We start from the raw sequence: 18,397 nt of genomic DNA on the forward strand, positions 1-18,397 counted from the left end.
ATGTTAAATAAGAGATAAAATGTCTATTAGCCTAGAGCTGAGAGAGCTCAGGGTTTAGAGGCCAACAACGGAGGATGAAACTACAATTACTCTATTTCTGTTGAACAGGAAGGAAATTGCTCTAGCCTGGAATAATACATTGGGTTATTTGCGCTTACTACTGAATTGCGATTTGGTCCCTGTTATACAGAATAGACACATCTGTCCTCAGTATCCCTGGCAGTAGACAGCAGTGTAAAGCTACAGATCCAGTGGGAATGGAGTGACATGTAGGTCAGAGGAAGGCAGGTTAATGGAAGATGTAATGAGACACACTGTCTTCCTCTGTTCCAAGCTTAGAGTGCTCCCTCTGCACAGTCAGAACTCTCAGACACTGAGTGTGCATGATCTCATTTGAGCTGCGTTAGTGTGGAAAATGCAAGTTGAAGGTTGGCTTTGTGGGTGTGTGTGCTGTAGGCCTGTGGACGCAAGGTGTGGCTGAGTCTTCCTCTCCTGGGGTTGGGGTCAACAAGAGGTCGGATGACGTTTATTGGAGTGAGCGCTGGGACAGATGTTAACTCCTCGTTTGCCGCAGTGAGAGACCGTTTCAGCGTAACATGTTCTCTAGAACAGTGTTTCCTATCCTGTTCCTGGAGTACCCCCCTGGAGTACCCCCCCCCCCCCCAACAGTACACATTTTTATTGCAACCATGGACAAGCACACCTGATTCAACTTGTCAACTAATCGCCAAGCCCTCAATGAGTTGAATGAGGTGTGTTTGTCAAGGGCCACAACGAAACTGTTTTGGGGTACTCCAGGACCCGGGTTAGGTAGCACTGCTCTAGAACACACAGTGTTGTGTTGGGGTCTGTTGTATTACTGTGTACAGGAGGTATGCGGTAGGGCTGCAGGAGGATGGCCCTGCGAGGCAGAGCTGTAGAGATGAACCTGGAGCAGTGAGAAGGAGAATTAAAGGCTGGTCGCCATGGAGATGCTTTCTGACATGGAGGAGGGGAAGGAGGTGAGTTAGAGCAGAGCATAGTAATCAATGGAGGGCCACTGACTCCCATGCTGTATTGAGCACCTTGTTCTTTCTGCGTAACACTTTAGATGAGGAATGATATGATGATAAATATATATGTACAGTGGGATCAGAAGTGATTGACACCCTTGATAAAGATGAGCAAAAATTACTGTATAAAATAAATCATTCAAATACTGAGCTATATTGTATGCTCAACATTTTTTGGAAATGATATTATTTTATTCTAATAGGATGGCCCAGAGGAAGAGATTTTGTTTAACAAGTGCTATTTTTTTCTCTCAAGAAGGCACGGGTCAAAATGTTTCCAATACCTTTCAGTACCTCATCTTGCGAGGTCAACAGCACTGAGCCTCTTTCTAGAAGGTGTTATGAGTTGGAATATTCATTGGGAGGGATCTTAGACCATTCCTACATAGACAATCCATCCAGGTCCTTGATAATCTTCCTCTGCCCTTATGTACTCCCCTCTTAAATGCAAACCAGCAGTTTTCAATGGGTTTCAAGCCCGGAGACAGAGATAGTCACTGCAAAATCAGACCGGTTGTAAAACTGTGCACGAGTGAATGAGCATTATTACTCTGCCTGAATAACGCCTTTTATGGTGACAATAACGCCTATTATGGTGACAATAACGCCTATTATGGTGACAATAATGCCTTTTATGGTGACAATAACACCTATTATGGTGACAATAACGCCTATTATGGTGACAATAACGCCTATTATGGTGACAATAACGCCTTTTATGGTGACAATAACGCCTATTATGGTAACAATAACGCCTATTATGGTGACAATAACGCCTATTATGGTGACAATAACACCTATTATGGTGACAATAACGCCTATTATGGTGACAGTAACGCCTATTATGGTGACAGTAACGCCTATTATGGTGACAATAACGCCTTTTATGGTGACAATAACGCCTATTATGGTGACAATAACGCCTATTATGGTGACAGTAACGCCTATTATGGTGACAGTAACGCCTATTATGGTGACGATAACGCCTATTATGGTGACAATAACGCCTTTTATGGTGACAATAACACCTATTATGGTGACAATAACGCCTATTATGGTGACAATAACGCCTATTATGGTGACAATAACACCTATTATGGTGACAATAACGCCATTTATGGTGACAATAACGCCTATTATGGTGACAATAACGCCTATTATATTATAGGTTATTTGACGAGTATGAAACCCTCACAGTCAGAAATTATTTTAGAATGCGAAGATAAAATAAACAGATATTCACTCTTCTAGCAATTGATTACATCTTGTTATTATGTTTAGCTACCAGTTTTTTAGTGTTTTAATAAATAAGCATAATATATTCCCCATTCCCGCAAGGCATCTACTACTTTTGCATTCTTGCAATGCAATACTTCAACCACTATAAACTGTGCGTACGCCTGGTCTAAAGTTTGCGGGAGGACAAGCACATTCTTACGTCAAGTTCAGTTTTTATGAATGACAACTTCTGGCATGTATAAAACATTTAGAATTGCAACATTTATAAATGAGGCTCCTGGACACTTTCTGATATGAATCAGCACTGCATTTCCGTCTGTTACTGCAGCTGGGCCTCTGCTCTATCTCTAAGTTCTTCTGGGCCTCTGCTCTAGCTCTAAGTTCTTCTGGGCCTCTGCTCTAGCTCTAAGTTCTTCTGGGCCTCTGCTCTAGCTCTAAGTTATTCTGGGCCTCTGCTCTAGCTCTAAGTTCTTCTGGGCCTCTGCTCTAGCTCTAAGTTCTTCTGGGCCTCTGCTCTAGCTCTAAGTTCTTCTGGGCCTCTGCTCTAGCTCTAAGTTCTTCTGGGCCTCTGCTCTAGCTCTAAGTTCTTCTGGGCCTCTGCTCTAGCTCTAAGTTCTTCTGGGCCTCTACTCTAACTCTAAGTTCTTCTGGGCCTCTCGAGTGGTGCAGCGGTCTAAGGTGCTGCATCGCAGTGCTAGAGGCGTCACTACAGATCCGAGTTCAATCCCGGGCTACGTTGCAGCCGGCTGCGACCGGGAGACCCATGAGGCGGTGCACAATTGGCCCAGCGTCGTCCAATCACGCTGTAGTGACTCCTTGCGGCGGCGTGAGGCGCATGCATGCTGACTTCGGTCGTCAGTTGGAAGATGTTTCCTTCGACACATTCGTGCGAACAAGCCTGTTTTAAGCGCAGGAGTCATACTGTAGAGAAAATACTGTGAGGATCTATTGCACTTTTCTTCTCTACCTGGTGCCACTCATCGATCCGTAATTAAAGATAATTGAGTTCCTTTGTGACTCATCCCCAAAACTTAAGACTATCACCTCAGTGTTTCAGTTGGTGTCCTAGACCTACTGAAACAACCCACTAAGTCTAACATTGCACTAAAATGCAACTATACCCCTTTATGATGACTCTATTTCCATCTGTCCCTTGTTACAATGACTCTGCATATCCTCTTACATATCTCTGGTATTACATTATGTCGATATTTTCTCTTCCTAGTGAACCTCTCTGGACTCCTCTATTCTCTCTCCTATTGCTCACATTTCTAATTCTTCCTCATTTCTAAAAACCTTCAAATATGTTTTTGACATCAAGAGTTTTCCGTCCAACCCCTCCATCCCTCTAACTAAAACTCAGGCCTACGGGATGGTTGTGTTGAGTCAGGTAAGAAGCCTAGGGTTGCTCGGTAAAGGAACTTATTAGTGCACCATTGCAGGGGTACTTTAGTGGGTCGTTGTTTTCCATTCAGTGAAGCAATTTGGGAGCAGAATCTTTATGGAGCGACTCTGTTCTGTTTGCTGCTGCCTTTCCCCGGTGTTCCCCAAAGGATATGCAATCACCATAATGGAGTATTACAGCATTAGCTGAACATGCATACGCACAAACACCCACATCCACAAATACACACCCACATTCACACACCTACATCCACACACAGACACTTACTCCCAATGCATACACATCAATTTGGAAACACAAATACAGAAAACAAAACACACTAATATATATATACAGTACCAGTCAAAAGTGTGGACACAACTAGTCATTCCAGTGTTTTACTTTATATTTTACTATTTTCTACATTGTAGAATAGTAGTGGAGACATCAAAACTATGAAATAACACATATGGAAACATGTATTAACTAGAAAGTGTTAAACAAACCAAAATATGTTTTATATTTGAGGTTCTTCAAAGTAGCCAACCTTTGCCTTGATGACAGCATTGCACATTCTTGGCATTCTCTCAAGAATGCTTTTCCAACAGTCATGAAGGAGTTCCCACATCTGCTGAGCACTTGTTGGCTGTTCTTCCTTCACCCTGCGGACCACCTCATCCCAAATCATCTCATTTGGGTTGAGGTCGGATGATTGTGGACATTTGTGACGTAATATGGTACACATCTCAGTGAAAATAGCCCTTGACCAGAAAATTGACTTTGTGTGAAAAAAAAAAGTTTTTCTCCTGAAACAGCAGAGCAGTGAGTTTTACAATCATTAATAATGCAGGCTTTCACAAATACAATGAGTCATAAGAGGCTGCCCCTTAGGTCCTAAATGCACATCTCTGCCTAGAGATGTAGGATCTTAGTTTGTGCCAGTTTGCTACAGCAGGAAAATAATGGGGCAGCAACAGGAATTGTGAAACATTATTTGGATTATAATAAACATTTAGTAAGGTTTGATAATCATAAAAAAAAGTAGAAATCACAAACTTTAGATGCCTTTTTAAATCTCAAATACACTGCAAGTTTGCATTCTCAGCAACAAAAGAGTGATCAAATTAAGATCGTACATCTGTATTCAGACAGCTAGTAGAGCTGGCAAGGCCTTACTAAGGCCTTGTGCACACGCACACACACACACACACACACACACACACACACACACACACACACACACACACACACACACACACACACACACACACACACACACACACACACACACACACACACACACACACACACAAAACCCGAGGGAGACATTCACACAAACATCCAAATCCACATTCACAATACGCCCAGAGAGACAGATACAGACACTGGATTGGGAACCATTATGTAAGCTGGTGCTGTATGCAGACAGAGCTTTTAGACATCATTCTGTTGCTCACTCCACTGAACTGGCTCAGTCAGTCAATGCAGGAGGCTCTATTTCTACCTCCACCCTTTTTCTGTCAAGAAGGGCTGACAATTATTGCTCAGAGACTATTTTAGCCCAACAATAACCTTCCATTCTTGTCACTCACAAATGCCACCAGAATCTATTCACACCCCTTGACGTTTTCCACACTTTGTTGTGTTACAGCCTGCATTTAAAATGGATTCAATTGAGATTTTTTTTGTCACTTGTCTACACACTTCCAATAATGTCCGTGGAATTATGTTTTTCATTTTTTTTAAACAAATGAATAAATGAATATAAATAAAATAAACGAATAAAAAAATGCTGAAATGTCTCGAGTCAATAAGTATTCAACCCCTTTGTTATGGCAGCCTAAATACATTCAGGAGGAAACAATTGCTTAACAAGTCACATAATCCGGTTGCATGGACACAATCTGTGAGCAATAATAGTGTTTGAAATTATTTTTGAAGACTACCCCATCTTTTTCCCCCACACGGCCGAGCAGTGAATGTCAAAACATGCATCCTGTTTGCAACAATGCACTAAAGTAATTCCGCTAAAAATGTTGCAAAGCAATTCACTTTTTGTCCTGAATACAAAGTGTTATGTTTGGGGCAAATGCTGAGTGACATTCTCCCTATTTTCAAGAATAGTGGTGGCTGCATCATGTTATGGGTATGCTTGTAATCGTTACGGGCTTGGTAGTTTTTCCCCTTTAAAAATAAACGTAATGGAGGCCAAATGATTCAGTCTGCTTTCCACCAGACACTGGGAGATGAATTCACCTGTCAGCAGGACAATAACCTAAAACACAAGGTCAAATCTACACTGGAGTCGCTTACCAAGAAGACCTGAAAATGGTTGCCAAGCAATGATCAACAACCAATTTGACAGAGCTTGAAGGATTTAGAAAATAATAATGGGCAAATGTTGCACAATCCAGGTGTGGAATTAGTGATCACTGCTAAAGATTGCTTCTACTAAGTTGCGGCAGGTAGCGTAGTGGTTACAGTGTTCAGCCAGAAATCAAAAGGTTGCTAGATCAAATCCCTGAGCTGACAAGGTACAAATCTGTCGTTCTGCCCCTGAACAGGCAGTTAACCCACCGTTCCTAGGCCGTCATTGAAAATAAGAATTTGTTTTTAACTGACTTGCCTAGTTAAATAAAGGTTAAATAAAATAAAATAAAATAAAGTGCTTACATTCTATTTATAACACCACACAAATGGGCACTCACACACACACACACACACAGGGAGGATGATGCTCTTGTGACCTGAGGTGGTTTACACAAGGAGGAGAGGAGCACTTCACCCAGAGAGTGGCAAGGTAAAAATAGTAACCCAAAGACAGCCAGCACTGTCAGAACCACTATCAGCATATCATACAGTATATCACTAATCCAGTCAAACCTCCTCTTTGGATGTTTGCTTTAAGCAGCTATTATAAAAAAGTAGATCAAAGTAAAATGAGTGTAAATTAGAGCAGTTAGAGGTCATTAAATGAGTCAAGAAGATAGAAAGACGTAGATAGGAATCTAAATGATGATGAGTCTTTGCATAAAGTAGTGAGAGCAATATAAACAGTGGAGGTTTGTGTAGAGTAAAACCATGTCCCTATTATTAAACAACATTTCAAAAGAGAGTAAGGTCATCCACATCAGTGAGAAGATTTGGCAAACAGCCAACAGTGCACCCTTCTCTCCAATATCTATCAACTGCACTAACTGCCCCAGCCAGCTCTGTACAACTGCATGAGAGCAAAGAGCTGGAGGCGAGAGGGAATGTCTCCAATGAAAGGTAGAGCTTGAATAGTAAAGTACAAAAGGAGGGAGACGATACACATGAGAGAGCGTCGGATAACACGATAGTTCATCACAGTTCAACATTTGAGAGTTGAAATTCGGTGTTCAACTTTCATAAAAGTAAAAAAAAAAACTGTCACAATAACTGATGTAGATTTAGTGTCTCCATGTAACGGTTTTCCTCCTCTTCTGGGGAGGAGTAGGAAGGATAAGACCAATATGCAGCGTGGTAAGTGTTCGTCATTTTATTAACCTGAACTGAACACTACAATACAAAGTAAACAAAACGCACAACCGAAACAGTTCCGTCTAGTAACTAATACAAAGACAGAAAACAACTACCCACAACCCATAGTGGGAAAACAGGCTGCCTAAGTATGGTTCTCAATCAGAGACAACGACAGACAGCTGTCCCTGATTGAGAACAATACCCGGCCAAAAACACAGAAATACAAAAACAAAGAAAAAAGAACATAGAACGCCCACCCTAGTCACAACCTGGCCTAATCAAAATAGAGAATAAAAAGCCTCTCTATGGCCAGGGCGTGACACTCCAACCATGAGGACACTAGTCTGAATGGCACTGAAGAAAACATCTATGACACAGTAGAGACTGAACATACATATAAACTCATCAAAAAAGTAACATCCTCTCACTGTCAAATACGTTTATTTTCATCAAACTTAACATGTGTAAATATTTGTATGAACATAACAAGATTCAACAACTGAGACATAAACTGAACAAGTTCCACAGACATGTGACTAACAGAAATTGAATAATGTGTCCCTGAACAAGGGTGGGGTCAAAATCAAAAGTAACAGTCAGTACTTGGTATGGCCACCAGCTGCATTAAGTACTGCAGTGCATTTCCTCCTCATGGACTGCACCATATTTGCCAGTTCTTGCTGTGAGATGTTACCCCACTCTTCCACCAAGGCACCTGCAAGTTCTGGGCTCTTCACTGGCCATGGCAGAACACTGACATTCCTGTCTTGCAGGAAATCATGCACAGAACAAGCAGTATGGCTGGTGGCATTGCTGGTGAGACAAAACCGCGACTGGTCAGTGAAGAGCACTTTTTTCCAGTTCTGTCTGGTCCGGCGACCGTCACCTTCCAAAAGGCCTACAAGCCCTCATTTCAGCCTCTCTCAGCCTATTGCCGACAGTCTGAGCACTGATGGAGGGATTGTGCGTTCCTGGTATAACTCGGACTGTTGTTGTTGCCATCCTGTATCTGTTCCGCAGGTGTGATGTTCGGATGTACCGATCCTGTGCAGGTGTTGTTACACGTGGTCTGCCACTGTGAGGATGATCAGCTGTTCGTCCTGTCTTCCTGTAGCGCTGTCTTAGGCGTTGCACAGTACGGACATTGCAATTTATTGCCCTGGCCACATCTGCAGTCCTCATGCCACCTTGCCGAATGCGGCAGGGTAGCCTAGTGGTTAGAGCGTTGGACTAGTAACCGGAAGGTTGCAAGTTCAAACCCCCGAGCTGACAAGGTACAAATCTGTCGTTCTGCCCCTGAACAGGCAGTTAACCCACTGTTCCTAGGCCGTCATTGAAAATAAGAATTTGTTCTTAACTGACTTGCCTAGTTAAATAAAGGTAAAATAAAAAAAATAAAAAAATACCTAAGGCACGTTCATGCAGGGACCCTGGACATCTTTCTTTTGGTGTTTTCAGAGTCAGTAGAAAGGCCTTATTAGTGTCTTAATTTTTCATAACTGTGACCTTAATTGCCTACTGTCTGTAAGCTGTTAGTGTCTTAATTACCGTTCCACAGGTGCGTGTTCATTAAGTGTTTGTGGTTCATTGAACAACCATGGGAAACAGTGTTTAAACCCTTTACAATGAAGATCTGTGAGGTTATTTGGATTGTTACGAATGATCTTTTTTTGATGAGTTTACAGCACCATACAGCACAATGGGTAGACACACACACACACACACACACACACACACACACACACACACACACACACACACACACACACACACACACAAAACCGAGGGAGACATTCACACACACCTCACATTCTCGCATTCTAGGACCGATTGCACCACATCGTCACAGCAGGTAATGAAATGCACCAGATGCAATACACGGTCATCTGGGACAATGTGTCATTCCACCGCTCTGCTTTGGTCCAGAACTGGTTTCAACACCATCCACAGTTGACAGTACTATACCTTCCACCATACTCTCCGTTTCTAAACCCTATCGAATAGTTTTCTCTGCATGGCGGTGGAAGGTTTACGATCTCCAGCCCCAGGCTCAGGTACCTCTCATTCAGGCCATGGTGGACGCCTGTGACCAAGTCGACGCCGCAGCTGTGCAAGGATGGATTCGACATTCAAGACTGTTCTTCCCGCTTTGTCTTGCTAATGATGATATTGCTTGTGATGTTGATGAAATTCTCTGGCCAGATCCAGCTAGGAGAAGAGATAATGTATAGTATGTATAGTATATTGTCTGTACAATATTGTCAGTTTTTTTCAGATTATGTTTTGTTTGTTGTTATTTACTGTAATTGTAACCTGTACTGGATACAGTATTTTACGTTTGTCTGTTTGCTGAGCTAAAAGTGTTATGCACACTACTGTAGTAGCATGAACACTGGGACATGTTTTGTTGTGATTCTCCATGTTGACATGTTGACTGATTTGGGTATATGGAGAGAAATAGATTATGTTTTCCTCAGTCTGCAGCATTGGTCTTGTGTAGTGTTTGTGTAGTTTTATTTTCTCTGTGTACTTCATTTATAGTACTCTACTCACTGACAATTAGACTTGCTAAAAGTGTTTTAGGTTAGCAACAGCAGTGTGTAACTGGTTCAAAAAGATTGAAGTCATAAGTGTGTGTTTCGTATGGTAACAAAATATAATTTTTACGAAGTCGTGTATAGTTTTGACAAAAGTGTTCCATTTAGCACATGATCTGAAGTGTTGTGCTACTTTGGTGTAGGGTTGTGCTAATTGTGTGTCGTGTTTTGACAAACCGGGCCCTGTTTTCAAAATTGTGCTTAAACAATTGAAAAAAAACTGTAAAATGCTTGATGCGTTGCAAGTCCTGCCTTTCCCATCTCATTGTTGGTTTTTAGGAGCATAGAACCATGTGGGTGATTGAAAGATGAACGAGGTCCACACTCCGGTCCAGTTGGTGGCAGTAAAGCACCTTAAAGTTGGTGGACAACCACCACATAAAATCCACAGAAGATTAAAACTCTAGAGATTACTAGAAACCAACTCTGTCGATTAATTGTTGGAGCAGAGAACACACGGTTTTGTATGACTCGAAATGGGTTGATATTCTACAAAGATCCAGCTAAAAAAAGGACGTACATTTCAGAAAAAATAACAACCCCAATATTTATATCCCCTGACAAATTAGGTAGCAACAGCAAGCTAGCTAGCTAAATGTCCATGAATGTTTCATGTCTTTCGACCTGTCCTCATATTGAATTATTACAGTTGGTTCAGAGTTTGCTTTGATATTTCAAACTGCGTGTCCTGATCACATCTGGTGGGGGTAGACAAACATTTGGGGGTGGCAGGTAGCCTCGTGGTTTGAGTGTTGGGCCTGTAACTGAAAGGTTGCAGGATCAAATCCCCAAGGTACAACACTATTCTGCCCCTGAACAAGGCAGTTAACCCACTGTTCCCCGGTAGGCTGTCTTTGTAAATAAGAATGAGTTCTTAACTGACTTGCCTAGTTAGATAAAGGTTCAATAAACAAACGCATGTGACTGGTGTAGTCAGCATGTACATGCTAAACCTGCCTGGGATCTCCAGACGCCTCCGCGAGTTTAGCAGTTAACTGTGTGTGGCATTATGCTCTGTGACAGTGGGAGGCCAGGGAGAAGAGGGATATCTGGGGCAGCGAAACGTTACAGAGACCTGGTTTATTGCAAGACACACTTAACACTTGCACGTACACTTGACACTACCTTGCAACACAGTACATGCCTGTACTGCAAAAACTCCAGTACTGAAACCCAGCGCAGGCTAATCTGTTATCACACTCCGTACTGTGTCCATGAGAATTTGTCAGAGAATGACTACAGTGTTGAACATTACCGTGCCTAAACCACCACAGATCTCACTCCTTAACTCCCATCTCTCTTTATCTGCCCTAATCTCATTCTCTGTCTTTCCTGGACCAAGGCCTCTCACAGTCTATGTCGTTCTGCCTGTCTGAGAAGGTAGTTCCTTCTGCTATGGTTGGAGATGGGGTTGGTGGAGTCAGGTAGCTATCAGGGAAGTCGTCGCACAGAGGAGGATGGGGGTACCTTTAATTCAGTCAATATTTTACGAGGGGAAAACAGCTAGCCAAGTATACTCTATTCATCAACAGATGGAGTGAGACATCAGCATGTATGTATGTACGTGGAGAAATGTCTCACCTAGTGAGTATCAATGCTGTCACGCCATCCCATCCCATTCATGAATGAAGGCAGTGAGGGGGCCACTGGTGAAGCATCCCAGGTGTACTGGAGGATTCATGTAAAATACAGGAGGGACGTAAAGTCATATTGATTTGTTTTATATTGAGCACATGAGTCAAAAGAATGAGTCTGGATCAACTAATACTATAATACATCATTCCAGATATACCTTCCGCACTGATTTTTTGGGTGTCACTTTTAATGAGAGTGTGTGTGTGTAGTCGCATAATTCAGTAATAGTAACCGCACCCCACTGTGATAATTGTGTGTCTGTGATTAGTAGGATGTAATAAGGTGCCCATGCCTGTGTTACACTGAGGGGTGTAATCATTGCATGGTGCTTGTGTAGCAGGTTTAGAATAGCCCTTTGCACTGTGCAGCTATAAACAGCAGCAATAATCATTTATTTAGCTGCTCCCTCCCCATCACGATACTGCAGCTAACGCAACGCTCACAGTTCTGACTCTTGTTTTTCCTACACCTACTCTGGTTATGAGAGAAACACCATGCTTTATTAGGGGCATAAGAAAGAGACAGACACAGGCAGACAGACTGGCAGAGGAAGAAATAATTTTACACTGTGCACTGTACTCATGCCTCATTTTCCCCCATTCTGTTTCTGTCTCCCTGTCTCTCTGCCCCCTCTCCCTGTCTCTCTGCCCCCTCTCCCTGTCTCTCTGCCCCCTCTCCCTGTCTCTCTACCCACTCTCCCTCTCTCTGCCTCCTCTCCCTGTCTCTCTGCCCCTCTCCCTGTCTCTCTGCCCCCTCTCCCTGTCTCTCTGCCCCCTCTCCCTGTCTCTCTTCGCCCCTCTCCGTCTCTCTTCCCCCTCTCCCTGTCTCTCTGCCCCTCTCCCTGTCTCTCTGCCCCCTCTCCCTGTCTCTCTACCCACTCTCCCTCTCTCTGCCTCCTCTCCCTGTCTCTCTACCCACTCTCCCTCTCTCTGCCTCCTCTCCCTGTCTCTCTGCCTCCTTTCCCTGTCTCTCTGCCCCCTCTCCCTGTCTTTCTACCCCCTCTCCCTGTCTCTCTCCCCGCTCTCCCTCTCTCTACCCCCTCTCCCTGTCTCTCTGCCCCCTCTCCCTGTCTCTCTGCCCACTCTCCCTCTCTCTGCCTCATCTCCCTGTCTCTCTCCCCGCTCTCCCTCTCTCTACCCCCTCTCCCTGTCTCTCTGCCCGCTCTCCCTCTCTCTATCCCCTCTCCCTGTCTCTCTGCCCCCACTCTCTCTGTACTGCAGCAGTGTGAATGATAGCACTCGAAATGTGAGGGGAGCGGTAATGCAGGGAATTGGAGCCCCCTCCAGCTCAACAGAAACAAAACTATAAAAAGAGGGAATCAAAAACTAACAATAGCCTCAGGAGGAGTAAAGAAAGAGTGTTAAAAAGAGAACAACAAATAAAGGCTATAACAGGGACAGGTATGAATGAGTGGAAAAGTAATGAAACAGCTCAGCAGAACATGCAATCTCTGCTGCAATATCACGTCGCTACATTCTGCTTTCCTCCTCTCCCTCTGTCTGGCTTCTGGAGGAATACACAGTCTCCATCTCCCTGGTGTTGGAAATGATCTCTGATCAATTCCTTTTCCAGACTTCTCTGTAGGACTGTGTGTTCATGCTAGATTTTCTCTGATGCAGTGTTGTAGCTTTTCTTTTACCGTATTACCGACTCTGGGAGTAATAAATGTTCGTTGTGCATTTTATTCACATGAGAAATAAATCTTCAATATACAGGATTTATCTGATCCGTACAGACTTTTACCTGGGAAGACCATGTCAGTTCAACAGATTGGAAAACACCGATGGAAAAAAACAGACAGAGAGTTGGATAGAGAAGGAGAGTAATTGTCTCCAAACTAGATTTGCGGTTGTCAACTGAGGTACAGTGTATTCAGATCTTCCCCCATTGAGCTATCCATTTACCCTAGGGGCTCTGCAGACAGGTGCTAAAGTTACAGCTGCATTTTGATGCACTCTCTTTATCCATCCATTATCACCTCTGTTTCCATTCCCTTTTCTTTATTTTGAGGTCAGTAAGAATTATTTTGGGGTAAGTTAAGATACTGGAAGCTTTAGTGATGCTTTATTTTGCATAAAGTCAACATGTGAGTTGAGAGTGTGTATGGGTCAACATGTGAGTTGAGAGTGTGTATGGGTCAACATGGGAGTTGAGAGTGTGTATGGGTCAACATGGGAGTTGAGAGTGTGTATGGGTCAACATGTGAGTTGAGAGTGTGTATGGGTCAACATGTGAGTTGAGAGTGTGTATGGGTCAACATGTGAGTTGAGAGTGTGTATGGGTCAACATGTGAGTTGAGAATGTTTATAGGTCAACATGTGCAAAGATATGGGCGATTCCAGCGTTACGACAATTTCATTTGAATGCAAAATCACAACTTTAATGTCTCACAGAATGGACAAACAAAATATAAACTAAACTTTCGATGTGTTTGTCTATAGTGCCCCTTGGGGGAGTGTACACCCTAAAAAGCAAACGTTGGAGAAAAAAATAAAATAAGAGGCATTATGGATGTTACATGAAATGAACAAGCGTTTTGCAGAGACAGAACATATTAGGAAAAGTCTGCGAGTTTTAAGTCTTCGGTCAAAACACAGATAGCAGTTTTTAAGGAAAGGTTTCACAAAAATTATAATTTTGAAAGTATTGTAATTTCCTTTATTACTTTAGAGATAAAATTATCATGGATGTTACATCCTTCATTATGGATGTTACATCCTCCGTTTTGGATGTTACATCCTTCATTATGGATGTTACACCCTCCGTTATGGATGTTATACCCTCCGTTATGGATGTTCCACCCTCCGTTATGGATGTTACACCCTCCATTATGGATGTTACACCCTCCTTTATGGATGTTACACCCTACATTATGGATGTTACACCCTCCGTTATGGATGTTACACTCTTTGTTATGGATGTTACACCCTCCGTTATGGATGTTACACCCTTCGTTATGGATGTTACACCCTCCGCTATGGATGTTACACCCTCCATTATGGATGTTACACTCTTTGTTATGGATGTTACACCCTCCGTTATGGATGTTACACCCTCCGTTATGGATGTTACACCCTCCGTTATGGATGTTATACCCTCCGTTATGGATGTTACACCATCCATTATGGATGTTACACCCTCCGTTATGGATGTTACACCCTCCGTTATGGACGTTACACCCTACATTATGGATGTTACACCTTACGTTATGGATGTTACACTCTTTGTTATGGATGTTACACCCTCCGTTATGGATGTTACACTCTCTGTTATGGATGTTACACCCTCCGTTATGGACGTTACACCCTACATTATGGATGTTACACCCTCCGTTATGGATGTTACACCCTCCATTATGGATGTTACACCCTCCATTTTGGATGTTACACCCTTTGTTATGGATGTTACACCCTCCGTTATGGATTTTACACCCTCCGTTATGGATTTTACACCCTCCGTTATGGATGTTACACTCTTTGTTATGGATGTTACACCCTCCGTTATGGATGTTACACCCTCCGTTATGGATGTTACACCCTCCGTTATGGACGTTACACCCTACATTATGGATGTTACACCCTCCGTTATGGATGATACACTCTTTGTAATGGATGTTACACCCTCCGTTATGGATGTTACACCCTCCGTTATGGATGTTACACTCTTTGTTATGGATGTTACACCCTCTGTTATGGATGTTCCACCCTCCGTTATGGATGTTCCACCCTCCATTATGGATGTTACACCCTCCTTTATGGATGTTACACCCTCCGTTATGGATGTTACACCCTCCGTTATGGACGTTACACCCTCCGTTATGGATGTTACATATTCCGTTATGGATGTTACACTCTTTGTTATGGATGTTACACCCTCCGTTATGGATTTTACACCCTCCGTTATGGATGTTACACTCTTTGTTATGGATGTTACACCCTCCATTATGGATGTTACACCCTCCATTATGGATGTTACACCCTCCGTTATGGATGTTACACCCTCCGTTATGGATATTACTGGAAATACCACTGGAAATGTGGTACAGTGAATTATAAGTCAAATAAACAATTGTTGGAGAAATGTTGTAGAAATGACTTGTGTCATGCACAAAGTAGATGTCCTAACCGACTTGCCAAAACTACAGTTTGTTAACAAGAAATGTATGGGGTGGTTGAAAAACGAGTTTTAATGACTCCAACCTAAGTGTATGTAAACTAATCTTCTCCTTTCCCCCTTCTGATGACCAGGTGGCGAATCGCATCTCTGCATGTCTGGCAGACATATCAGTGTGGATGATGGATCACCACCTCAAGCTGAACCTCGGAAAGACGGAGCTGCTCTTCCTCCCGGGGAAGGACTGCCCGTTCCATGATCTCGCCATCACGGTTGACAACTCCATTGTGTCCTCCTCCCAGAGCGCTAAGAACCTTGGCGTGATCCTGGACAACACCCTGTCGTTCTCAACTAACATCAAGGCGGTGGCCCGTTCTTGTAGGTTCATGCTCTACAACATCCGCAGAGTACGACCCTGCCTCACACAGGAAGCAGCGCAGGTCCTAATCCAGGCACTTGTCATCTCCCGTCTGGATTACTGCAACTCGCTGTTGGCTGGGCTCCCTGCCTGTGCCATTAAACCCCTACAACTCATCCAGAACGCCGCAGCCCGTCTGGTGTTCAACCTTCCCAAGTTCTCTCACGTCACCCCGCTCCTCCGCTCTCTCCACTGGCTTCCAGTTGAAGCTCGCATCCGCTACAAGACCATGGTGCTTGCCTACGGAGCTGTGAGGGGAACGGCACCTCAGTACCTCCAGGCTCTGATCAGGCCCTACACCCAAACAAGGGCACTGCGTTCATCCACCTCTGGCCTGCTCGCCTCCCTACCACTGAGGAAGTACAGTTCCCGCGCAGCCCAGTCAAAACTGTTCGCTGCTCTGGCCCCCCAATGGTGGAACAAACTCCCTCACGACGCCAGGACAGCGGAGTCAATCACCACCTTCCGGAGACACCTGAAACCCCACCTCTTTCAGGAATACCTAGGATAGGATAAAGTAATCCTTCTCACCCCCTTAAAAGATTTAGATGCACTATTGTAAAGTGGCTGTTCCACTGGATGTCTTAAGGTGAACGCACCAATTTGTAAGTCGCTCTGGATAAGAGCGTCTGCTAAATGACTTAAATGTAAATGTAAATGTAATATTACACTCTTTGTTCTGGATGTTACACCCTCTCTATCTAAAACAAACTGCCATGTATAATAAATGCATTTCAGCATATATTTTCTAAGTTCCCTTTCAGAAATAAAAACAACACAGACCAGCATAGTGCCGGTTTTGCTGGTGACCAGTCTTTGTTATGTTTTGGACGCTTTGATGCTGGTGATGTTGGTATGCTGGTGACAAGCCAGCCAGCATAACCAGCAAGACCATGTTGGTCAGAACAGCTTGACCAGTATTAGACCAGCACTGTCCAGCATGGACCAGCATAGACCAGTATGGACCAGCATAGACCAGTATGGACCAGCATCGACCAGTATGGACCAGCAAAAAAGATCATAGACCAGCAAAAATGTCAAGCTGGTCTATGCTCTTTTTTCAGCAGGCCTAATCTTAGCTCGAACACATCAGTTTCAAGGTATCAACAATTGCTCCTATTAAAATCTGAAGAATACTTATCAGAAACAAGCACACAAAACGTGGTGAATGCACAAGATTCTGAAGCTAAGAATTGATACATCAATATCCATAACATCCACAACTATTACGGATGTTACGCATATCATAACGCTGAAAAAGGACACTGACAATGAAAAGAGATTATAACATTTTTAGACCATATTAAACCTTGATGAAAGTTACATTGCCTGTCCCAGTCACCCCCTGATCTTTACAAGGTTGTAGAACACACAAACAAAACCCAAGATGCTTCAGTTTGATCTGCATTGCTTCATGAACATCTCAACTTCAATAACTAACACTGGGAGACAGCTGTGAGTTGGAAAAAAACAAGCTCTGTGAGCCCTTTCTAAAAGCCATGAAATATGAAAAGCCTTATTTGAGACTTGGCCTCGTACTCTGTAATGGTCAAAAGCCTGAACTCCAACATGTAGCCCTCCGTGCTTTCATTTGGAAATGACAAACTTTATTTGTTCATGCTTCAGGTTGACTTTTCCACAGAATCACTGGACGCGCATGATTAAATCACAGATCGGATCACATACAGTAGGGACGCATTTGCTCGGTAATGTGGTTGTACACAACTAGAGATCGATTTGAAAGTGATCTCTGGGACAGGTTTCGATAAAGCAAGTTATCCAATGCGTGTAACATCCTGATAGAATGTGTCCTGTCCTCAGGGAAAGTGGCATCTGTCCATATATATAATGCCGTCTGTCAGTATATCTGTCAAGTGTCCTGAGCAGCAACAGACACAGGCCCAGCCCCAGGCCCCAGTCTTAGCTCAGGCCTAGCCCTTGCTGTACCTCTCTACCCTGTGCCATCTTCCCTTCTGCGCGTTATCAGGTAGTCTTAGACCAGTGACTGGATAGACTACAGACTGTTTACTGCCAGCAGTGGCAGAATTACCATTATGCAAAAAAGGCAATTGCCTGGGGCCTCACGACACCAGGGGTCCCACCTAAGAAGAAAAAAAAGGTATGAAAAACATTTCTCTGTTATCTTGCCTTCCTCTTCCACTCGAGGCTTATCCTGGGCTGGGCCTCAAATTCTGAGAATTGATTCGGGCAGGGCGGGTTTCGTGCTTGTGTGCATACCTTTTACTACTGCTCTCTCACAACAGAAGCTGCAGCCAGCCACTGGCGGTGCCAGGATTCCAATATTGGCTGCGCCAGAGAAATGTGTGGCCATGATGAAAGGTATTTTTCTGTTATTCGGGAGAATGATGATCCACTAGACCAGACAGGCAGCGCATCTCAGTATCAGGAGAAGCCAATAATTCCAATGGCATCTGTTAATGCCAATACATCCTAA

This window comes from Oncorhynchus nerka, linkage group LG10 (assembly GCF_034236695.1).
Source record: "Oncorhynchus nerka isolate Pitt River linkage group LG10, Oner_Uvic_2.0, whole genome shotgun sequence".
Lineage (NCBI taxonomy): Eukaryota > Metazoa > Chordata > Actinopteri > Salmoniformes > Salmonidae > Oncorhynchus > Oncorhynchus nerka.